The 26,306-nt window shown below is 36.1% G+C and overlaps 1 protein-coding gene across 4 annotated transcripts in view; it reads left to right on the forward strand.

Annotated features, from left to right (window-relative positions):
- LRRC4C (leucine rich repeat containing 4C) overlaps positions 1 to 26,306 on the forward strand; it is an 862,092-nt gene that overhangs the window by 358,901 nt on the left and 476,885 nt on the right. For 3 of the 4 annotated variants that reach the window (XM_081938166.1, XM_081938164.1, XM_081938167.1), the window contains one exon: positions 811 to 895. The gene's annotated coding sequence lies outside the window, so the exon portion shown is untranslated. Of the gene's footprint in view, positions 1 to 810; positions 900 to 26,306 lie in introns of all 4 variants that reach the window. The other variant, XM_081938168.1, reaches the window with a different exon arrangement.

A 26,306-nucleotide genomic window follows, 5' to 3' on the forward strand; every position in this document is an offset into this window, starting at 1 on the left:
AAAATAGACTTTATGAGATAGAGATAGAATGCTAGATTCATTTCCCCACGAGAAGCAGAGAAAAGAATCACATCATCTCCTTTCACTTTCACTTTTTACAGAACATAACTCAGAACTGGTAAGTTAAAGTATTTGTTTTCTTCACTAATAGTAAAATATATATTTAATTATCTACTGATTAACTTTAATGGTCATTCCAAGCAACACCTTGAGTAATAATTGAAATAATTAAATGCTAGGAATGTATCATATTTAGATAGATTATACAGATAGATAGATAGATAGATAGATAGATAGATAGATAGATAGATAGATAGATAGGTAGGTAGGTAGGTAGGTAGGTAGGTAGGTAGGTAGGTAGGTAGGTAGGTAGGTAGGTAGGTAGGTAGGTAGGTAGGTATAGAGATAGAGTTAGGGTTAGGGTTAGTATGATTGAGCAAATAACTAATAAGAATGTCTTAAATGGGTTTCTCATTAGCAATGGAATATTTCATTGATTTCATTTATTGAAAGCACTTAATTGTAGTCTGATACTCAACACAGCAATACTTGGAGGCGGGAGGAAAAATGTAGAGTTTTGTAATTTATGCACCACATATTTTAGCAGTGAAGATTATCATGCAATTTTCTTTAAATCCTGAACTGCATTCTAATAAATATTCAACCATCACCAAAATTAATGAGGGATAAACAAGATACTTGCTTGATGGATTTTATTTTCAGGTAAAAATGATTCTATTGTGCAATTTAAAGCCAATCTAGGATTATCTAAATTTGCATTCAGAGCATTTATTGCTTCATTCTTTTCAGAAATTGTCTCCAACAAATGATCATGCTGACTTAAAGATATGAAAACCAAAGAAGATGTCATTTGACTGAGTATACTGAGCATTGTGTAAGTACAGTATATAATTTATTTGCCTTGTAGTGGTTATTTTCATATGGATGATGTTTATGAATGTTTTTTATCAGAAGGTTTTCTGATGCAAAAACTCCTCAGATGACTTCAGATACCAAAATAATATCACAACAGATCATATAGATCAATATTCATTTTTCTGCAATCCCACAATACAACATTTATCTGAAGAAAGTTCTAAAAGGAACAAGACATTCCTCAAACTTGCATGATTCAAAATGATTTGGGGAAAAAGCTAGGTCACTGTGATACATTGTGAGAATATTTAACAAGAATTTTCTTTTTGTTCACAATTCCCAATTCATTGTCTTTAGAGAAAATAAATTAATTACTGACAAATCCAAAGAAAGAATGTTTATCTTTCTATCAAAATACTCCTTAAAGAATTAAATATATTGGTACAATTGAAGGCTAATGAAACATATGCCCACATATTTTCTTAGTTATTATTTTATTTGTGCTTAAAATGTTTGTATATGGTTATCATTTTCAATCAATTATCTTCAAAACATGTTAGCATAATTTACCTCCTTCTGGTTGATGTTCTTGACATAAAGGGAATGAGAAGACAAGGATTTAGTAGGATAATGACTATCAGGGAAGCTCAGAATTTTAGCTTTAAGAAAACTTAATGAGGATTATGGTTTACATATTTAGTTGTAGGGAATGCAAGTATTACCTATTTTAGTTGCATCACAATAGAAAGATACAAAACAAAAGAGTTTCTAAAGCAGGATATTGTAGTAGGAACAAAAGCATTCTATTCTTTAGATATAAACAGACAATCTTTTCATTTTTAAAGGAAAAGAGATAAAAAAGGATTGCTACAATGGAAATGGTAGATAGCAGGACCTGTTGTAGATATAAGTTGGAAAGTATCTAGGATATTTATAACTTGGACCCTACCTGCATTTTGGATTACAATTGTCATCAACCACTTAGTGAACCAGTTCAGCAACAAAGTTCTTGACTATATTAGACAGAGTTGGTAGAAAATGGTAAAAAAAAAGTAGTTCAGGAAAATACCTTATTATATATCTATAACATTCAGAGCAACATTGACCTGAAGTTTTCACGTGGGATACACTGCAAGAGGATGCAATGTTTGTAAGCTCCCCAGAGTGTCCTCTAGGCAAGATGGATGGCAAACAAATCTAATAAATAAAGAGGATAGGTGGGGCTTGTAGTTGTGGAAAAACTACCAGGTTTATTATAGCATAAATTTCAATGCTATAATTAGCATTTATTATGTGATTTCCATAAAGAGTATTATTCCATAAGGATTATTCACACTTGTATGTATTCAAAGAGTAGATGTGCACAAGCATAAGATTAGACCTGGTTTGTTTCAATTTTCATAACACCAGATTGACAAGTCTTTGAATAGTATAAAAATGTGTGCTTAATTGCTGAGAATATATTTTATACAATCAAAGTTAAAAAGTCTCTCCACTAGTCCTTGATCCAACAATGTACTTGCATAGTTAAACATTAATATCCTCCCTTTAATTACAACTACCTGTTCCATGAGGTCAATCATGGGGGCCTATTTAAGTCCTGTCTGCTAATGTTGTTGCATCTGATGGGACCTAGCTACACAGTGTATATGATGCTGGTCCATTGTCCTGTGGTTTTATTTATATTTGTGTTCAATTGTTTTTTCATTTTTTGTTTGTTTTAATTAGTGTTTGTACACCATTCAGAAGCACATTTGAGAGATGGGTGGCTATATAAATCTGTTGAGGGAGAAAGCCAAAGAATTTGTTGACCCTGTTGTGTACTCTATCCCACCAGAACATTAGTCTTGCAAATGGTGTTGTTATTATTTAGGGTGTACAGAGTGTTTTAAGGATGGAAATTAGTGAACTCCTCTATGTTTGTTTTTCCCTCATCCTACAGCAGGGGTCTCCACTACCGGGCCACTACCAGGTTATGATCTATTCAGAAATGAGCCACACAAGAGGTGGGCTAGTGCATGTCCATAGCCCCACTTGCATAAGCAGCACCCCAAAGATTTATCTTGTCTCTTGTGTGAGTAGAGCTCTGAGCATGCCCGCCACTCATGTGGCCCAGTTCCCATCTTCTCCTCCCAGCCAGGCCACCAAGCCACCTTCTCCTGATGTTCCAAAAGCAGAATAGCAAAGGCTGAGTAGGATGAGCACGCCCTGCTCAGCTTTACTAACTCACCGAGGCTGCCTGAGGAAGATACACAATCCGCTTTTAGAGCATTGGGCATCCTCGGTGAGTCGCAAGGAGCACAAGACCCTGCCCACAAAGACTTCTCCACACCCACAGTTTTTGCAAATGGACAAAAGACTTTGGGGGAGTGATCTCACACTGCTTCAGGCTTTCCATCCCTTTGCAAAAGCCACAATGTATTGACTTTCATTTAATCTGCTATTTATGCAGTCACTTCATTTTATTATCTTGAGGATGGGAAAAGGTAAGACCCATAAAACGTGTTATGTTTTATTATATGTATGATGGGAAGAGACATATTCCATAAAACATGTTATATTTAATTGTTGTGCCTCTTGAAAGGCGTGTGGCACTAGGCACACTGTATGTTTATGCATTTTGTCTTACAGGCCACTTCTAATTAAAAGACAGCAAACACTACCCTTGAGTATTGTGAACTATTTACCATTTTAAATAAACAAATAAAATGCAGCAAAGACATGTACAATGATATGATATATAGACATGGACAAAAGCTTTGTTTACTGAGTTTCATGAACTTCTATGCAAAGCAACCATTTAGCTGGGTAATAGATATTACATTGCAATCAATATGCTTCAGTCTGGTTTTCTTTCATCTGAAGAAACCATAATACACCAGGAAAATCATACCATTAAAAAAAACATTTTGCAATAAAAAAGCATTTTTTATCCGAAACACATATTTTAGGTAGGAGTAATTATATGTTCTTTTGCTTCTAATAGATAGATTTATGCTTGCCTTTTGGAAACCTAAGTACTGTATTTTAGGAGCATGTCTACTATAACAAGTAGTGATTTTCTCCATTGTGGGAAGGTGTAATCAGTTCTGCTTCACACACATATTAAATTTGACTTAATGTTTCATAGAGCTTCTCTATTATTCATTAACCCAAGCTATCTTTTTCAGCATTCCCTGTGAATTGAAGAAAAATGTGACTGTTTTAAGGGGCACTTGTACTTTAATGGCTTAAAATAGAATTGTACTTTAATAATTTAATAATTATCATTATACTATAATATAATAATTTCAATAACAGATAGTGAATTTGGGTTGTTGATCCAGGGGAAATGTATTTTGGATTATTGATTATAATTTTTATGTTCATACTATTGTATCCTGTCCAGTCATGTGACTGAGAATGTATAAAAATCCTATAAATAAAGAAGTAATTATATAAATCAAAAATTAAAGTCTTCATGGGGATTTTCCGTGTGTGTGTGTGTGTGTGTGTGTGTGTGTGTATAATTGAGAACAAAGTTAAAATTCAAAATACAAAACTAAATAAAAATCAAAGAAGACATAAAAGAAAAACAAAACAAAACACAGAACATTTGAAAAGATGCATCAAAAATACATTATACACATGTATCTCTTCTAGTTGAATACTGATTAATATATTAGTACAATATTAATTTCCATCCCTTGCAAAACATGCATCCCAAAGATTTTAAATTACTAAATCTATTAACAATTTGTTGATCTGTCTTCTATATGTTAGTGACAAAGCAGTGCAGATTTAATTTTCAGGGCCATGAAATTCACAAAAATTAATAAACATACCTCCCGAAATCCATGAGCTGACAGAATGATGCGCACTAATGACTGTCAGTTCTCACAATTTTAAAAGACAAGTGATAGCGCTCTGGGGACAGAATATAGAAATATTATATAAATACAATCATAATCTATTTCACCAGTTGCAGAAAGGGAGATATTTTCTCAGAACATTCTATTCTACATAAGAGCCATACAATAGATCAATCTATAGCCTTTCCTTATGTATGTACATTTATTTATATGTTTCATTGGGAGACAGAGTTCTCTATTCATATGAATGCATTAAGGTAGATAAAGATATATGAATTATTGAACTATTTTAAAGATGTATGCAAGTCCCGATGTCTTTTAAATTATGGCATGTGGCAGATACATGCATACAGACACATATACTGCATACAAGTGGGTCACATGGGACTAAAAGTTTGGTTAAAAAGTTTGAAAAGCTAAACACTGTGCAGATGTTTTGTATTTACCGTATTTTTCAGAGCATAAGACGCACCAATGCTTTGAAGAGGCAAAAAAGTTTTTGCACTCTGCAAACCTACCAAAACGGCCCTGTTTTCTTTTTTTCCAAAAAAGGGGCATGAATAGCCTTTAGGAGGCTTGTAAAGTCCTCCTGGGGGAGGGGGTAAGGTGGGGCCAAAAACAAGCAAGAAATGGCCTGTTTTTCATGAAAATGGGTCCTTTTTTCCCAAAAAGGGGGCATGAATAGCTGTTAGGAGGCTGATAGAGTGTTCCTGGGGGCTGGAGGAGGCAAAATTGAACATAAATCAACCTGGTTTTTGCTCATTTCTGCTCTCCCCAGCCCCCAGTAGCTCTCTGATAGTTCCTGAAAACTATGCACAGCCATTTTGGTGAAGGGGGTGGGGTTTCAGGAGGCAAAAAATACTATATTCAGTGTATAAGACGCACCCAGATTTTCAGCCTCTTTTTTAAGGGAAAAAGGTGTGTCTTAAACTCCAAAAATATGGTATGTCCTTTTTTCCTTTGGTTATCTTAAATTCAAAGTCAATATTTCAGATAAATATAATATATGAAATATTCTTAACCCTTGCAAGCTTTAGACAAAGTGCAATATTATATTTTTAGGTCTTATAAACTTCAGTGGTTATGCTTTAAAATTTCTTCTCTTAAAAAAAGTTTTAAAATCATAGCAGGTTTTTAATTTTAGAAGATGTGATAAATTTATATTTGAAAATATTTGAAAAGTCTAGGATCAATATTTTTTTAAAAAAAACTTTGTAAAACAGATTATCAGTATGCCAAGTAAATCTTGTCTTTCAATATTTTTTTTTATCTACTCTTAAGTGATGTAGGTAGGTACTTGAGAAAAATAAGATTTTTTGTCTTTCACTGTGAGTTGTATTGTATTGTGCACGAAGGGATGTTCAGCCAATCTCATGGTACACATGTTGTACTCTGACAATAAAGGTTTGAATTTGAATTTGTCAATTGTTATTTAATTAAATGTAGTAAATTCAGTCTCTAGAAAAGGTCTATCTTCAAGTAAGAGTGCAAGCAGAAGTAGTTACTAGTTAACTGTAATAAATCTATCCAGTCTCCCTCCATGTTCGTAGAGGAAAGGAATTACTTCATAGAAGTACAGAGTTTGTCTCACGCCCTTCTAGCTTAGGTTATAATGTTTGAGAAGTATACAGAATCAAATTTCAGAATAACAAATGAAATCCAATTCACTGGTTCTTCTTTTTGATCTGAAACTCAACCAAAGTCCATTTGTGTATCTTTAACCAAAGGTAAAACTTCATATTCTACCATTCTTTCAATACATCTTAAAGTTTGATTAAGTTTTTGTAAGAGAAATTCAACTAAAAGCTGCATATTTCCCCACCTTCTTTTCTTAGATTTCAGCCACTGATCAGCCATTTTAATCGGTGGACCTTAATCAGGGAACAAAAAACACACACACACACACATTTCCTCTATATCACAATCCAAAATTACAAGGAAAATCCAATAGAAATAAACTCCAGATATTTTGCAAATTCAAAAAATACAGAATCCAGTGGTGAGTCTAATGTCTATTCACCATCACCCTGAATGTTGCCGTGCTTTCCATTTGGAAGAAATGGTGGTTGGTGAAATTCAATTTTTTTACTACCGGTTCTGGTGGGCGTGGCAGGGAAAGGAAAACTGCAAAATCCCCATTCCCACCCCACTCCTGGGGGGGAGGATATTGCAAAATTTCCATTCCAGTGGTGGGTTTCAAATTTTTTGGGAACCTACTCTGTGGGTGTGGCCTGCTTTGTGGGAGTGGCTTGCTGGGCATGTGACCAGGTGGGAGTGGCTTGCCGGCCATGTGACCGGGTGGGAGTGGCTTGCCTGCCATGTGACCAGGTGGGAGTTGCTTGTCGCCCATGTGACTGGGTGGGAGTGGCCAAGACGATGTCACTGAATTCTTTGCCCCAATAGATGAACTATAATAAGATTAAAATAAGTACAAAAACAATAAAAGAGCTACTTACAGAAGGAAGATGACTATTCTTGCCAGTCTTCAGTATAACTGACTCCAATAGATGAACTATAATAAGATTAAAATAAGTACAAAAACAATAAAAGAGCTACTTACAGAAGGAAGATGACTATTCTTGCCAGTCTTCAGTATAACTGACTCCAATGAATGGCCTGCACAAAGAAGAGACACAGAAGTGAACTCTTTCATTGCATGCACTGCATCGAAACCAGCACACAAAACAATAAAGACAGCTACTTACAGAGGGAAGTTTATTGCCTTGCTGGCCTTCTTCACCACCACCTCACCACCTTGCTCCAATAACCTGCACAAAGGAGAGACATAGAAAGCAAGACTTTAATTGTATGCACTGCATTAGGATGAAACAAGCACAAACTAAATATAGAAAAGGAGAATTACTGTCCGTTTTTGTGTCTTCTGCACCACCACCTCACCACCTTGCTCTAATAACCTGCACAAAGGAGAGACACAGAAAGCAAGACTTTACTATCTCAAGGATGAACCCAGCACAGAGCACACCCAGCAATAAAGACAGCTACTTACAGAGGAAGGATCTCAATGGCTTGACGATGTTCTGAACACCACCTTATTTCCTTTTTCTGAAATTTAGTTCTCAGTTCAAAAAAACCAGGAATATATGAATTAGGTTCACTACTTAGGTCGGTCCAAGTAGCTATTCAGATATTAGTGGTTAGAAGCAATGGTAAAGCAAGATACAGAATTAAAACCAGAAACATTTTGCTGGATATTTGAAAGGGAGTACAATATATATTTAATTTTACACATGTTGGCATTGCTGGAATTGTGTTTGCACTACAGTGGAAAAACAGAGATATGAAAATGAATAAATATTACAATGTGCAGGAATAAATAAACTGACAATTAAAATCAAGAAGGCTTTGAATACTTTTTCACGTGGGATTTGTTTTAGCAATTGCTAACTAAAAGAAACAGAAATTAGAAATCCAAAAGTATGAAAGAAAACACCAATTATGTAAGGAAAGGTCACTAAAATGTATAAGGAAATATTACTAGATCATTATTAATGCGTAAATAACTGCAGGACATTACACACCCACACCCACACAAACTATGACAGTGCCAGGAAAACACCCAAAAATAAGAATCCCCCCCCCCCCCAAAAAAAAGGACTGCAAATGAAACCAGTTTTTTCCCCCTAACACTAAGGACAGGAAAGACAAAGCCACTGGAATAAAAACCATCAAAGCATTGTGGGAAATTATAAAGGACAGTGCCAGGAAGTTCACAGAACCAGCAACCAACTCAGAATTAGCTAAACAATGAGGGTGAACACAAAATCTGGCAAAGCTGCCGTGCACCTACCTGGCCTGCCCATAGAAAAGCAGCCACTAAACCTGGTCTGAACACTTAAAAGCAACATATTGCATCACAAAGAAAACATTTGCAAAAAGGAATAACATTTCTTGTAGTAAATATATTTTGTAAACAATAAAAAACAATAAAACAAATAAAATAAAGCATTATTTAAACACAGCAAAGATAACACCAATAAAAAATAAAAATGCCCTAAAAATAATTTAAAAAAAAATATTCTATAAATAAATAAAAAATCCTTAAAAACCATTGTTAATTATTCTACCAGCAATAATTTATACTGTAACCATTTCAAACTATTCCACACACAATAATTTAAAATGAAACCATTAAAAATATTCCATACACAATAAATTACAATAAAACGATTTAAAACAATTCTATGCACAATACATTTTAAAATATTGAGTATAGAATTTTTAAAAATTGTTTATTTTAATTCATTTTGGATAGAATCTTTTTTTAAATAGTCTAAGACAATTAAAAAAAAAAAAAGAATCCACACACTATAAATTGAAGTAAACCATTTTAAAATATTCTATACTTTTAAGTAAAATTCTTTTTAAAAAATCTATGCACAATAAATAAAATATTATTTTAAAATACATTAAAAAAATAAAAGAAAAAAAATCCAGGTTACGTACCAGCATGCAGAATCAGCAGCACTCTGATGCGATGGATCCGACTCTGATGCAATGGATGGATGCAACAGGGAGCAGACAGACAGAGAAGCAGCAGGACAGGTAAGACACTGGACTGGAGGGACAAGGCCAGGGTTGTCACTAAGCAGGTGACCTGGCAGGCTTAGCCAGCCAGGCGAGGCTGCAGAAAGGGGGCGGCGGGCTTTTGGCCTTCCCTTGCGGAAGCCAGCCACCTGCGCTGCCTTCACCAGCCCGCAGCTTTAGCTAGGGAAGGCCTGAAGGCCTTCCCTCACGGAAGCCAGCCTCCCGCCGCCCCCTCACGCTTAGTTGCTTACCTGAGGGAAGCAGCAAGCTCCTGGAAGGCGAAGGGAGTTTTGAAATGGAGGGAGGAATGTTGGCCGTTGGCGCCACACTTTTAAACGGGTCACCTCCAGCCCGCTCACTGATTGGCTGGACTCCAGCCAATCAGTGAGCGGCGGGCTGGGCTAGCCTAGTTTAGTGCGGATGGGCGGGGGAGCGAGCGAGCTGCGATGGGCCAGCAAGGGCGATCGAGCGACAGGGCTGTTTTCCAGAAGTTACTTCCGGGTCCAGTTACTTCCGGGTCCGGTCATGAACTGGTTCACCCGAACCAGTGCGAACCGGCAGAAACCCACCAATGCTCCATTCCCACCCCACTCTGGGGCTAGGAAGAGATGCTATTTGCCACTTCTCCGAACTACTCAAAATTTCCACTACTGGTTCTCCAGAACCTGTCAGAACCGGCTGAATTTCACCCCTGAGATAAGGGTTATCGAGAACAACCTATATCGAAAGGGGGAGGGGAAGCAATTGGAGTCTAGCAAAAGGTTGAAATAACTCAGCATTAAACCACTGATCAATTTTTAAAACGAAAAACAAAATAAAAAAATAAAGTCAAAAAATGAAACTTAAAATTTTGGCTTGCTTAGAAAATAAAACTGGTGGATATGCCTAGTGACTTCTCAATCACTTCTAGAAAGGATCCGAAGGGATCCGATGTGTGTGCGGGTTTGTTTACAAGTGTGGTGTGTGTGTACACACATATACATATTATATTAAGATGTTAGTTTTCCGAAATTTCTCTTTACTTTTCTAAAGTTTTGTGAACTTATGTCAGGGTTCCGAGAGTCATGTTGGCACAGCTGTGAAAATCCGAATCTGAACTTCCTGGTTTTCCCCACCTAGTTGAGCGTTCATGATCTTGTCCCCACACCCACAAGTCCATCACATGGTTCAATCTTCCACTGCCATGTTGGCAGTTCCACCCATCCAGTTCCGGTCAGGAGCCAAGCTGTAGAGACAAAGGATGACCATGGATTCTAGAAAGGAATTTTATTTTGGCAACATCACATTCTACTCCTTACTATTCCCCCTTCCCAATTCCCCACTAATGAAACAGCATAGTAGAATAGAAAATTAGTGTGGCAGGCCAAAGATCCCAAAAGGAACCAGCTGCAGGCCTGGCAACTTCATTATGTCTAACCAAAATATTAGAACTTTAAAACACCAGGAGTTTATTCATAGCAAAACTATAGAGAAACAGGATAAATTTTCAGTGACTATAGTATAGATGAGGTAGTACCAAATATTTTTGTTCTATTGTGCTCTGCTGATTTGTAATGATTAGTTTGTTCTGTTGCTTGCAAATAAATAGTCATGTTCAAGTGAAGGTTGATTTGTGGATCTTGCCAGAAAAGAGTTCAAGAGTTCAATTATTTCTGTTGCATTGTTCTATAGTAGGCACATGTTCAAGTCAAGCACCTCTCTTTTTTGTTTGCTGGAAACAGTGATGTCTTTACTTTACTTTACTTTTATTTAGATTTTTATACCGCCCCCTCTCCCCAAAGGGACTCTTTGTCATCTCCTCTTTGTGGACTATCTACTTGCAAATTGGGTAGGCTGTTTAAGATTTTATCGGATGAAATCCAGTGAGTAGAAGTTCATTGGCCAGGGATATTAATATATTTTAGAGGAGACAAAACTTCCAAATAGTATCAGACCGCCTCCCTCTCCTTCTTCCTCCCTCCCTGTCTCCCTCCCTCTCTCCAAGTATTGTTTGTCTTCAGTTGAAATTTCAGTCAGAGCTTAGACCAAAGAGTCTTTTGAGACTATTCCATGTAGAGTTGGTACATATTCTTTTAACCAGAAAAATAAAACAGCATAAAGTGAGGCAGCTCATAAGCTCTGTCTCGGTATTTGTGATCTGAGTATTGAGGGCCACACAGGATGGACTTTGTAAAACTTGAAACATGTTTTTTGCAGGGACGTGCGGTCAGGGGAGGCAGGGGAGGCAGAGCCTCACCTCTCTTCATGAAATAATAGTATATAATATTATATACTATATATATATATATATATATATATATATATATATATATATATATATATATATATATATATATATATATATATATATATATATATATATATATATATATATATAATATTATAATATACATCCGGCCGGCTGCGCCCGGGAGCTGTGGAGGCAGAAATGTTGTCGGCGCTGCCGGATGACGAAGCCATGAAAGCGACTGGGGAACGCAATATGCAGTCGCGAGGAGCGCGCAAAGTCCAGCAGAGGCAGGAAGGTTCTTGTCGTTCCCCAGTCGCTTTCGAGGACTGCGGAGCGCGAGCCAGCGGAGCACGCTCAGGAAGGCGGGGAATGGGATCACGTGTGCTGGAGGCTGAGGTAGCCTGAGCTTCCAGCACACGTGGTCCCATTCCCCGCCTTCCTGATGACGTCACCAGCCTCACCAGCCATAAACCTCACCGCACGTCACTGGTTTTTTGTAGGACTGTTGCACGGGCTAACTAACATGGGTTTTCTTGTATTTTAAATTTGCTTTTTCAATTGTATTGCTACAACTTTCCCATAAGCCTTAACCTTCAAGAAAAGCCTCTCTTTCAGAAACCAGGACTGGCAGGAGATCATTGTAAATAACAGCTTTGGTTTTAGCTGTTCTAAAATCTCCATGAACAAAGGATATGGTCAAGCTCAACCTTGGGAAGCACTGAGAGTGTATCTTACCAATACCCATGTTGATGCTTTTACTTTGCAAATGTTTCTTTTACTTTTATTCAGAATACAATGCTCCTTTGATTTGATCACAATGCTCCTTTGTTATGATCACATACTACTGGATGCTTTAGTGATGTCATTGAGCACATGGCTATTTCTAAAGCAATCAAGTTTAGTTTTGAAGTTCTTTGTTGTGCTAATTACAAAACTAAACACAATCCATTTCTCCAGGTTCCCCCTTTTTGTATGGAGACTCTATTGGAATACTGTAATAAATTGCTTTTAAATGATCTTCCAACTTGGTTGCTTATTGGAAAAGTAAACTGAGGCAGAACCAGAGACAACTAGATTGTTGAGGGGAAATATGTGTGAAGTAACTCATTGAAGCAGATTATCCTTTTTGCACAGGTCCATAGGAACTGTAGTTATAAGTAGTGGCATACTGTTAACCTTTTCTTCAAAAGGGCCAAGAGGGAGATTTAATATTCTTTCTGGATTTATTTCTATGTAACAACTAGGTGCAGGCCTGCAAAAACGTGCTTATCAGCATTTTACAAGCAACTGTGATAAAGGGACCCATTAATTTACTTGAAATTTTGCTTCTATTTTCAATGAGTATTGTTATGATGTTACATTACTGAGTGGTGAGTGGTTTTTATTCTACACTTCATTAAACAGTTGAGGACAACTTTTTGAAATATTTCAGATAAAGTCTTCTTTGAGGTAATAGTAATTTCCTGGTTTGCTCAGTTACAAATTTCCACCAAGGTCTTACTATCCTGATTAAGATAGCTGTCCTGTCTTGATAACGTGCAGTGAAATGTTTGTAATTTACTTTCTGACTCATCAAAGAAGTGGCCCTGCCATGCAGGAAATTTCAAAGTATATGTATTTTTTTCAATTCCTTTTCTTTTTCCATACTTAGAAATATGAATACAGAAAGTCAAAAAAAAATATGCCCTGTATTGTATATTCAATTCACTTGTTCTCAAGATTGTTTTCACTTGGTTCTTCCTGATCATTTAACAAGAAAGATGAGGTTTTGAAAATTGCAGCTGGAATCTTCTACAATATGTGAGGTTCATTATCGAACTGTTGCCATATCTTAACATAGTTAGTTTAAATTGGCATGCAAGACTTCGATAGGTAATGGCTAATCTATATTTCTTCTGTTTCTTTTCTGTTTTGTTCAGGGAAGAATTTGAAAATAGCGACTTTTTTTGTTTTTGTTTACACCTACTTAAGAAACGTTAATGTTCTTAATGTTAATTTTGTGCTAAGAACCACAGCAGTGTGTTTAGAACCATACCTCTTATTTTCAGCAATGTGACTTGAGGGGTCCCATGGACCACAATTATGACTGTGGTTGGTTTTAGGTGTTGAAGAAAAATGATAGTTTTGAGTTCTTTGGAAGAAAACTGTGATGCAATTGAAGAATAATCTGGAAGGGGAGAGAAAAAAAGGAGGAGCTGTAGCATTAAGCTCAGCTGATTTGCTAATTTTTGTCAAAATCTATTAATCAAAGCAAAAATGTTACTCTAAATATTCCTTCTGTTGCATCTGATAAAGCTGACACAGACTACTAATATTTTTTGCAAATAAGTTGAACGAGAAGACTGTTAAAGATTTTTCATAGAAGTTCTCAAAGCAACAGAAATTAAATAAGTGACATATCAGCTATACCCTAGAAGTAGCAGACTACTAGCATAATTTCTCTGCCAAACAAGACCTGTCAACCCTGCCAAAATGTGATGGATTCAAACCATGTAATTTACATTGTATTTACATATTTAATCCTTATTTTTTCAGAGTTTGTTTTCAACTTTATTAATATTAAAACAATCTATAAGTGTAGTAAGCCAAAATATGTGAGCTGGAGTCACTTTCAACTCTTCAAGCATAATAGTCTTGTTATACATTTTTTTAGATATCCAGTAAATTCAAGATTCTTTTCTTGAATTGCATCTTAAGGTGATGTAATACTAATTTAACTTTCTTTAGGATCTTAGCCCATTGATTTATCAAAACAGGGTTCTACGTCATTGATTCAATAATTCAAACTTTTTAGTGTTTGTATTGGAAAAATGTATTAAATGTGCTTTAATACATTTTTAAATTTGTTTTAGTAACCATGGTTGTTTCATTGGATACTGAGAAAGACTTTGACATGTTGTAGATTAAATTTTTGCAATGTGATCAGGATGAATTAGATTTTCCCTTTAATTTTGTTGATAGGAGTAAAATTTGATACTTACATTTATTATAAATTATCTATGTACCTATGGGGATGCAGTGTGGAAGTTCCTTCAAAAGGAGGTGATGTGAATTCTGAAAGGGTTATATAATCTTTACTTCTATTCTTGTTACAAAAATTTTGTATAATGCAATATTACTTAAATATTTCAAGATCACAGAAGGCCCAATAATATTTTTTTCTTTTCTAATAAGGAACATCTATGATGCTTTAAAAAAATGAAATAGAAAAGAACACAAAGAAATGCAATAAAAAGTAATGCTCCTTATTTCTCTTTAATTTATTGTATTGATTATAAGCTTTATATGATATATAAGCTTTGCATATAATGACATAATTGATCAATATCTGCAGTGAGTTTTATTAAAGAATTCAGTTTCTCTGTAGTTATATGTAGAAGGGAAGACCAGAAGTTCCCAAAGTAAGATATTAAATTAAGGATTAAAAGAAAGAAAAAACAAAACATGAAAATATATGTGTAATACATTGGGCAACAAAACAGAGATGACTTTTTATTGTATCCTTCTGGGATCTGGGTTTGTTTTTAATTTATTTTTGTTTGAAACATCGCAATCCCCAGTGGATACAAGCATCCTAGAATTTGCTGGTTGTCTTCCATGTAATTATTAACTCCTTCTGAGCCTGCTTAGCTTTTTCAAGGTTAGCTATATGACTCCTGCCGTGATACTTCATTATGACCTGGTTTTGTTTTCATTCTAATTCCAATAAACACTTCTCAAAAGATGTGCAAAAGAGCTATACAAGCTATAGCTGCATCAGGGACACATATGTCTCCAAGGAGAAAATTCACTAGCTCCACATTAAATTGTTTATAAAGGAAGGCTGAAAACATGTTGCACTTTGGCTGAAGAATAAGGGAGAAAATAGCTGAAGGTGACAGTGGCAGAAGGATTGCTGTCAGCCAACTGGTTATCAATTTCCCAGCAAATTTCTAAATGCAGGGAGAAATCTAAAAAAAATGTTAATAAAGCTGTCATTATTTGTTCATACTTATTAGCATTTTAACTTATGATTCTTTCTTTTTTTCCCTTTTTTTGGGGAGGGGCATAATAGCACAATAGGCAAAAATATTTTTAAAAAAGAACTCCAAAGTGTTTGATGTGACAGGGCTTTGAAATATCTTATGCATCCATTTCTGGGTTTCTGTTTTTTGTTTTATTTTTCTCAACATGCTTAATTTATAGCTAAATATTCTGACTTAGGCAAAATCTTTTTTAAAAACAAATTACATATTGTTTTTCTAAAGTCCTGTTAAATGTAAAATGCAGACATTTTACTTAACCTCTGTTATTTATGTAATATTATTTGGCTGTGAGTTGGCCTTTTTTAGGAGGGAAAACATTTTGAGGAACAGCATATTTACATTGGCCTTTTAGGTACTTTTTCCTTCCCTTCTAACTTTTTTTTTGGAGGCCTCAGAGTGAGGTTTTAATTTATGTACCCCCACCAGAACCTCTTCTGTAGGTGTGGCCTGCTTTGTGGGAGTGGCTTGCCAGCCATGTAACTGGGTTTCAAATTTTTTTAGAACCTCTTCTGTAGGTGTGGCCTGCTTTGTGGGAGTGGCTTGCCAGCCATGTAACTAGGTGGGTGTAGCCAACTTGTAAAATGTGGTGAAACTCACTTAACAATGCTTTTGCTTAGCAACCAAAATGTTGGCTCAGAAACTCTGGCGTTTGAAGCACGCAAGTCTTAAAGCTGTCAAATTACAAGACCCTTGCACCCCTAACCCTTTAGAAAAAAACAAAAAACCAGGGGTGTTCAAACTTGACAGCTTTAAGACTTGTGGACTTCAACTCCCAGAATTCTCGCTCTTCATCTTGATGATGGCGGGGGGGGGACGGAGCTGGAACCGGTTCTAAACTCTGTGTGTGTGTGTGTGTGTGTGTGTGTGTGTGTGTATGTGTGTGTGTTACAACCCCTGGTATGCCCAAATATGGGAGGGAACTCACTACTCCCCCTTTCTGTCTATCGGCTCACTCCAGGAGACCATCCAGGCAGAAAACCATATTTTTAATGTTGCCTTTTTATATTTGTGTTGTATTTATGTTGATAAATAAATAAATGGAGACTAGTATGGCTAGCTGATGAGAGCTAAATAGCTTGAAATAGATCTATACTAGTCTCCCTTTATTTATTTATCAGCATAAATACAACATTATATATAATCCAGCTAGAAAACCAAGGAGTCTACAAAATGCCATGAAAAATCTGCCGGGCAACATATATAGGACAAACAAACATGAGAATAAATGCACGCATCACAGAACACAAGAACCCAGTAAGAAAAAAAGAAAAAAACTTCCTCCCTTTTCCAGCACCTTAAAGTTACAGGACATGAAATCAGTTTTGAAGGAGCCAGGTTAATCTCCAAAACAGAACACCTTAACAAGAGAATAATTATGGAAGCCATCGAAATAGAGAAACACCCCCACAACATGAATAAACGTGATGATATCTCTCGTCTACCAAACATCTGGAAACCAGCCGTAGTCAACAAACGAACACCACCCACCACCTAGGTCGTTACAATACAAAACAACAATGCACACACAGCCAGCACCAATCAGCACCAATCTACCAATCATGACACAACCACACAATCAATCATTCCACTTACTGAAACAAAGCCAGCACCCCATCCCCTCCCACCAAGATTTACAGAAAGACGGCAACTCCAATCGCATTTTAAGCCAAAGACAGCAGCCTGAAGATGGCAAGTGAGATCTTGCCAAAACGTTGCCAAGACAATCTCAATCTTACACGGGAAAAGACCCGAATACAACAAAACCAGCATACCTGCACCCGTGAAAATCTACGAAATATATACATATATAATAACAGCATATTGATCTATTAAGTAATCACTATTTTCACTATTACTATTGTGAATCTCTTACTTGTTTCTGATCCATATAACAGTATACTTTTTTCCCAAGTTTCAAACTGTATTGATGGTGAAGGTTTTCTTAACCTTTGACTTCCTATACTTCTTTTGAAGAAAACTCTAGAACATAGTTGTATCACACAATTTCTTTATAGGCAATGGTACCATCTTGAAATACAATCCCTTACTTTTATTTTAGGTGGGGTCATGGTGATCATAGAGATCCAGCATTTTTTTTTAATCTTACAAGTTGATTCATCCATTCTTCCATTAAGCAGTTCCATTAAACTATGAGGAATATTTAGTTGGGTAAAGTGAAAAAAAGTGGAAATAAATTTCATTATGACTTGCAACGAGTATGCTATTTTCTATTTAGAGATTCTTAAAAGTAGACATGCATTTTATATGCATTATTCCAATAGGTGCATTTTATTGGTTCTCCTCTAATATATTTTTCTATGCACATTTCAATAATTCAAGCATTTTATATGCATATTTTCCTAATATACTTCAATGATGCTTTAGTTGCAAACTCTATTTTATAATTCAGAAAAAGATACAAATTTTACCATATAATTTTACCATATAATTGTGTTGTATACTCATGCATATCTCACGATGTGCTAATGGTTACTCTTGGAAATCATGACAGTAGAAAGTAGGTAAATAAATATATGCCTCAAATGGATACAATCAGATCTTATCTGCTGGGCAGCAAAGTTCAGAAGATGTTTTTACTCATGCAGTTGCATAAAAGATGGAATAGAATTACAAAATGTCTCGTGAGGTGTTAGGCTTTATATCTTGTTTCCATATCCACTTTGAAGCTGTCACGTATGTTGAGGAATCATTTCACAGTTTCTTTGAAGTTTTCTTCCTTTTTGTTTCCTTATCTTACTTTCAAACTACTAGTATTGTTGCTTCTTTTTATTATGTCTATTTTCTTCTCTATGTAGTTCACTATTTACCTTTCCCCACCTGAGGTGAAAAGTTCAATCTTTATGCCTTACCTTTAGAATAATTTTCAAATTTGAGAAATCTTCTTCAAAAAGGTCCAGAAAGATGGACCTTTACACACACCCTTTCAACACTTCCCTTACTAGCAGTTCTAAGAGCATTACTTTGAAGCAAGCTCTCCTTCACCAGAAAGAATAAGAATCACAATAGAAATGCATGAGAACTTATGTACATAGCACTAGTGTTGATTAGGTTGTAAAGAACAATATCCTATTAAAGCACAATATTCATTTTTTTTTTTAAAAAAAAAAGGTTTAGAAAGCACATAGAGAGCATGGTTCTGCAATTTTTTTAAACCCCTTTACCAACAGGATTATAGAAGACATCTGCATTTTTTCATCTGCAATTAAGTGATCTTTTGCACCTCTGGATCTGTGTGTCTTATTTTCTTCAATTCCTATTCTTAACATTGAATCTATGTTATTTGTATCTATCTGTGCATTGGGAACCCAAGGCAGATGGCAATTGATCTGTTCCATATCTTATGACAAAGGAGAAAAGAGAATTTATTCATTCATTGTATCTACATAGCTGCCTATATCACAAAATGTGACTCTGGATAGTATACAGTGTGGGCTTAGGACAGAGTCGGCAGCAACATTATGAGCAACTGCATAACTGCCTTTTCTGTAAGGTTGCATTAGGCAATTTCCTTCCAGGTTTTTTTTCCCCCCTCTATAGCCTTTGGCTTGGACAAGTCCATTTTCAGGCTTGAATTCTCTTTTGCTGGCTTCTTTCCCCATTGATCCGATTCTATTCATTTTTTGGGAGAAGCATTGTGCTGAAGAGAGAAAGAGAGAGAGGGAGGGAGGGAGAGAGGGAGAGAACGACCCCGCTTTCTATAAATTATTTCCAACATTCCATAGGGTTGGAAATGACAATAACAATTTAAAAAAAAACATTCCACAAAGCTTCAGTTCTGGATTGGTTCCTATGTTCATTTGATTCATCTCCTACCGAGTTAGTGTAGTCATTAACAAATTAGGCTCCCAACAAGACTATTAACATTTGTGATCCTCAATAGCCTTTTGGAATGCAAACCAACAGCAGGGCCTTCACTCATTTCTATTCCCCCCCCCTCCCGTGGTTCCAATTGCTTGGCAGATTTGTTTTCTAAAACAGTGACTGCTACAAATAGCAAATATTTTCTGGGCAAGGAGGGGGTGAGAATGGCAGATGGTAGGACACGGGAATACATTTTATTTTTTGCATTTTAAGTGTTGATATGAAAGATTACAGTTTTTTTAAATATATAAATATAAGCATTAGTAATATTTAATGCAGGTTCTTTTGCCTTCAGTCACCACAAACACTTACATTTTTAATGCTGATAAATATTCACATCGAAGTACACACACACACACACACACACACACACACTGGTCTTGTTGTATTTGGGTCTTTTCCCAAGTAAGATGGAGATTGTCTTGGCAACATTTCAGCGAGGTCTCACCCAGCCTGAAGATGGCAAGTGAGATCTCGCTGAAACGTTGCCAAGACAATCTCCATATTACACGGGAAAAGACCCAAATACAACAAGACCAGCATACCTACACCCGTGAAAATCTACGAATATATATATATATATATATATATATATATATATATATATATATATATATATATATATATATGTGTGTGTGTGTGTGTGTGTGTGTGTGTGTGTGTGTGTGTGTGTGTGTTGTATTTGTGCTGATAAATAAAGGGAGACTAGTATAGATCTATTTCAAGCTATTTAGCTCTCATCAGCTAGCCATACCCTTACTGGGATTCGAACCTGGGCTGTATTACATTTGTGGGGTTGTAACACAAACACACACACACACACACACACACACACACATTCTTTTTCCAGTATCCCAGAGATTTAGATATTTAGAAATATATAAACCACCTAGTAGTGTTTCCATAGCTACTGATAGCCTACCAGCAGTTCTAAGATACTAGGTACAACTATTTTCAACAAATGGATCAACATAAAATAAGTGCCGAAGTTTGTGCAATAGACATTTAACAGTGTTGTGTTTTTAATAAGCCCATTACAGATCTTGCACACACCCAACAAAAAAATTCTGTACCAAAAATGTGTCTTTGTATTGAAACTTTAACCAATGCGTATGGAATAAAGGCTACATTAGGAGTATATTTTCAGAAGACTTTAGATTAGACAAATGACTTTTTGATTTCTGTAACTATTGGTTAAATCCAGTGTTAAACAATTTAACTTCTAGTATTATCAAATGACTTTTTTTTCCTTTTCCCCAAAAGTGTCAAGTGATTGACAGCTAAATCCAACTTGTATGCATCTTGTTAATAGAGTTTACTGTTTGTCCCTTCCCCCCTTCCCTCCTCCATATGTGAACGTATGCAAAGGAATAGCTATATCATCAATTAATTGGAAATCTATCTTGCTTCACAAATATAGTCCAGCATAGTATGGATTTTGACTTATTTGTACTTTTTCGGCAGTTGAACCCTGAATTTGAAACCAACTGAAATGAGGAATTATTGGAGAATTTGATTTTAGTATTTTTTATGTCATGCATAATCTGGAATGCTGAATTGGTGTTTAGACACAATGCAGATATCAATCATATTGCATAGTAAAGATTGCAACCATTTATGTGTGTGTGTGTGTCTAAATGTAAAAACATCTAAAAATCTCGTTAATTTTTCATTCATTCATTCAATCAATCAATCAATTCCCTTAAAAAAGCAGGTCTTTTAGATCTTATGGAAGACTTGGGGTCAATCTGATGTCTGGCAGGAACCCTTTGGAAGTTTTCTCCTGAGCCTCATCAAATGACACTTCTTAATGGACAAAACTCAGAGAATACCTCCTCTTCCAGATTCAGTGGATGGGTAGACATGATCAGAAGAGACGGTCCCACAAATAATCTGGCCTCATTCCATGAAGGGCTTTGTAGCCTTCACCCACACCTTAAATATACTTGGAAGCAGAGTAACAACCAATTCAATTTGCACAGCATAGGTGTAATATGCACCAATCAACTGTGTGTAGCAACTGAAGCTTCAGTATGCTCTTCAAGGGTAGGTCAATGTACAATATATTTCACTAGTCCATTTGGGAGATGACTAGAGCATAAGTGATTGTGAGCAACACTTTTAGCTCCAGGATGGGGCACAGCTGATGCACAATATGAAGTTGGACAAAAACTCTCTTAGCCAAAACTCCTCAAACAGGAGTTGTGAGTCCAGAAGAACCACCAAATTGTACATCTGGTTCTATTTCATATTTTTTCCATATCCCACTCCCAGATTGTGTACAGGTTCTGTGTAGTGAATTATCCAGAAATAGAAAATCCTCAGAACCAAAGAGCCCTGGGATCTGAAGCCAGTCTTGTGAAGGTTGAACTGAACCCTATTGTATTCCATCCAAACCCCCATGCCTTCCAGACACTGAGATATTTCCTCCATAGCACACAGATTGAGGTTTAAACCTGATACCATAGTGATGATACCTCAGTCCATGTTGTGAGATAACCTCAGCCTGTGGTCTCATGTAAATGTTAAACAGGAGAGGGGAGATAATAGAATCTGCGGCATCCCACAAAGTAGGTATCATGAGCTGAACCTTTCCTGCCCTATCAGTACAGACTGGAATAGAAATAGACTCAGAAACAGAATTAGTTAAAGATTGTACGATAAAATGGGCACAAAATTTTGAAGAACCAATAATGATGGAAACATGGGAAGAGATTTGGGTAAGAAATGTAAAATTTACACAAGCTCAGAACTTGAGAGAGAATTTTTACAAGATGCTGTACAGATGGCATTTAGATCCAAAAAAGTTAGCCTGTATGTATCCGAATCTACAATCTAAATGTTGGAGATGTGACTGTGTTGGTGCCACGTATTACCATATTTGGTGGACTTGTAAAAAAAGTTAAAGCATTTTGGATAAAAATATGGTGGGTTATTCAAAATATTTTGAAAAAGAGGATAAAGTTCACACCCCAGTTGTTCCTGTTAGGTATAGTTTCATATTGTACTGTTATAGAGACTAATTTGACTTTGAACCTAACGACGGCAGCAAGATTGTTGGTGGCGCAATATTGGAAGAAGGAAGAGTTGCCCACTATCCAAGAATGGACGTTAAAAGTAGTAAACTTAGCAGAGATGGCCAAAATCTCAGCATATCTGAAGGACCATTCAGATGAGAAGTACAAGCTGGACTGGAGAAGATGGATTGATTACATTCAAAACAAATACCTGACTAAAAAAATTCAGTTAGCTTATGAATGAAGGCATAAGGAATGCTACAATTTATTTAAAGATAGTTTATTAAAGGGGGAGTTAAAGCACAAGAATAGTAACATGTTAAAATTTGTTAGTTTATGTTAGCGTATGGTTGTTAAATATGTATACCCTGTATTTTGCTCTGGAAAGTTGGGGGGAGGGAGGGAGGGAAGAGGGGTAGGGATGGGGGAAGAGGGAAGGGTAAGGGGGGTAATAATTGTAAAACTTATTAAAAATTTTAATAAAAAAATAATCTTCATTGTTTTTCATGTATTTGTAATAGTGATTTTATTCCTTGAATCATGATGTATTTTTATATGATGTATCTTATTTAGCCTGTTGTTGCCTGTTTAACCCAATTGTTGTCATTCAACCAGGTCACATAATTTGTTTGTTTGCTTGTTTATTCATCACAATTCTATACTACTCATCTATATGCTCTGTGCATCATCAGTGCTAAGTTACCTAGTTGGGTAATGAAATGTCTGCAAACAAACAGCCAAGCTCCGAGAGCACGAAGGACTCCATAAGACTTACAGTTGAAAAAGAAAAGAAAAAATGCAGAGTTCTATTTTAGATTAAGCTTACCAAAAACACATTAAAGACAAATAAGACATTCTCACAAAAATTGTCCCTAGAAATAAGTGTCCCTCAACTTATCAAAATGTTATCCTTCCCTAAAATACTGAAAACTTTTAGAATTCATTATATCAATAAAATCCTTTTTAGATTGAGATGACTTCTAATTAAATTTGTATTTATTACCATTTTTGATGGCAATGCCCATTAAGTAATTCATTTTGACTGAAAGCTTTGAGTAATGGAGGAAATTACTGAACATTCTTTGGTACTTAGTCATACTGTAGCTTTATTGTCAATATTTCCCAAGACATATTTCCCAAGGCTGGAATGTAAGAAATTAGATTTACATGTTTTTTTTCCTGTTAGCTGCCAAATCGAGGACTGAATCAGTAAAATGTTGGTAAAAAATAATAATAAAGTACAGCTTTCTTTGGTTTAATGATATTTTACAATGCTGGAGATTGCCCTGTTTGAAGAATCTTGAAACTGTCAAAATTTAAATATTATTTAAATTTGGTCATCACACTTGGTTACATTAACATATTCTTTTTTTTTATTGTCCAAATTTTATTGATTTTAAAAGTTTTACAGGGAGAAAGGGGTTAAAAGGTTATAGAACATTTTGACAGCTACATCGTGCGAGGGGGAGAAGCCCCCCCAGGTCTCGCAACTTTTACAAAAAAAAAAAGAAAATTATCAACATTTACATAGATATTAGCAGTTTTAAGTTTAACACAAAATCATCAGTATGTTTCAATCATTTTGCTTTTTATCACTTCCATAAAGGTACATTGTAACAACATTTGCAATAATGTTTCAAATCACTTTTGTGATCTGAGTCTTCTAGTTGTCGCATCCTCCCCCCCCCCATCCACTGGCAGAGCCTTAGCCCCTCCCTCCTTTGTTTCTTGTGTAACATCCTCCATGTCACCTAAGAGAGCATTGTGTTTTTTAGTGAAAGCCTGTGCTTCCGCAACTGTGTTAATTCTAATTCTACTGCCCTCCCAAAAAATCAACATGCCTTCTGGCAACAACCACCTAAACCAAACCCCATTATTGTATATTTTGTTTTGCTAAGAAGGAATATTTCCTTCTCTTATCTCTTACTTTCTTTGGGATCTGCTTAAGAATGGTTATTTCTTTATCCTTATATTTTAATGGTCCTCCCCTTTGAGCTCCTAGAACCTCATCTCTTGTGGTTTTTCTAAGAAATTTAACATGAACTTTCCTTGGAACATTGTGTGTTCTTGCATAGGCTGAATTAATCCTATAGATCAGGTCAATATCCCACCAAAGCTGTTGTTTGTCTCTGTTAATATATTCTGCTAACATTGTGGTCATAATCTCCTTAAGATCTTCAACATATTCTTATTAGATTCTGATCTATACCAGATGAAAATTTTAAATGTACTTTAGGGAAATGAAATATATATTTTAAGGAGTTTAAGTAGTTTGTTGGACACAGAATTCAGAAATGTGGGCTTTGATAGAATTTTGTTTTAAAAATATACAAACCTTTATATTGTTAATGAACAACATAATGTAAAAATAGTAGACAATGGACTTAAAGAAAATAAATGTAAACATACTATGAATCAGTAATAACTACATACATCCCTCATAATAAATTAAATTTTGGAGAAAAAGATAGAGGCGATATCATCATTGTGTTTCACATTCAAATGATGGCTCTTGTTTTTTTTTGTTTTTTTTTTTACTGGAAGAAAACTACTGTAAATTAGAAAAAAAATGGGGAAATCAGATAGTCCTCTACTTATAACAGTGGTGGGTTCCTGCCGGATCGCACCGGATCGCGCGCTTCCTTTCGGCGCTAAACCCGGAAGTATGGTGTTGCCCCGCCCCTGGCGACGCGACGACGCTTGCCTGCACTCCACCAGCTCGGCTGGGAACGGAGACGTTTCTCTGCTCAGCAATGTCTTCAGTGGAGTGGTGGCAGCCTGGCAGGCTGAGCCTGCGTCCCTTTCAGGCGCTCCGCTCCGCTGAGGAAACGTCTCCGTTCCCAGCCGAGCTGGTGGAGTGCAGGCAAGCATCGTCCCGTCGCCAGGGGCGGGGCAACACCGTACTTCCGGGTTTAGCGCCGAAAGGGAGCGCGCGATCCGGTGCGATCTGGCAGGAACCCACCACTGACTTATAACCACAATTGAGCCCAAAATGTCTGTTGTTAAGTGACACAGTTGTTAAGTGAGTTCTGCTCCATTTACGACTTTGCTTGCACAATTACTAAGTGAATCATTACAGTTGTTAAATTACATGGTAAATTAAGTAACACGGTTGTTAAGTGAATCTGGCTTCCCCATTGACTTTGTTGCCAAAAGATCACAAAAGGGGATCACTTGACCCCAGGACAATCATCATAAAGACCAGTTATCAAGCATCTGAATGTAAAACATGTGACCATGGAGATGCTGCTATGGTGATAAGTGTAAAAAATGGTCATAAATCACTTTTTCCAGTGCCACTGTATTTTCAAATGGTCACTAAACAGACTGTTGTAAGTTGAAGACTACCTGTAAATATACTAATGAAAACACCATGTTGTTTGTTTACAACAATTATGTATTTGTAATATTTGTTATATGAAATATGTAAATTACACATTTTACTGCCAATTTTAACTCAGTAATATACCTCCACACTCATACAGCTTTCTCTCTCTCTCTCTCTCTCTCTCTCTCTCTCTCTCTCTCTCTCTCTCTCTCTCTCTCTCTTTCATTCTCTTTTTTCTTCTTCTCTAAACTGTTACACAAATAGGTGTATACACAACAACTCTGATCTAATTCAAACTGAGTTGATTCTGGCAATTGATTAACGATTTAGTATGAAGAAAATGTTAGGGGAAATGTGTGTATGTTTGTGTTTGTGTATGTATGAATGTATGTATGTATGTATGTATCAGTGGTGGTTTCAAAAAAATTTGGAACCTACTCTGTGGGTGTGGCCTGCTTTGTGGGAGTGGCTTGCTGGCCATGTGACCGGGTGGGAGTGGCTTGCCGGCCATGTGACCAGGTGGGAGTGGCTTGGCAGTCATGTGACTGGGTG

The sequence above is a fragment of the Natrix helvetica genome (genome assembly GCF_964273705.1).
Source record: "Natrix helvetica genome assembly, chromosome: 1".
NCBI lineage: Eukaryota > Metazoa > Chordata > Lepidosauria > Squamata > Natricidae > Natrix > Natrix helvetica.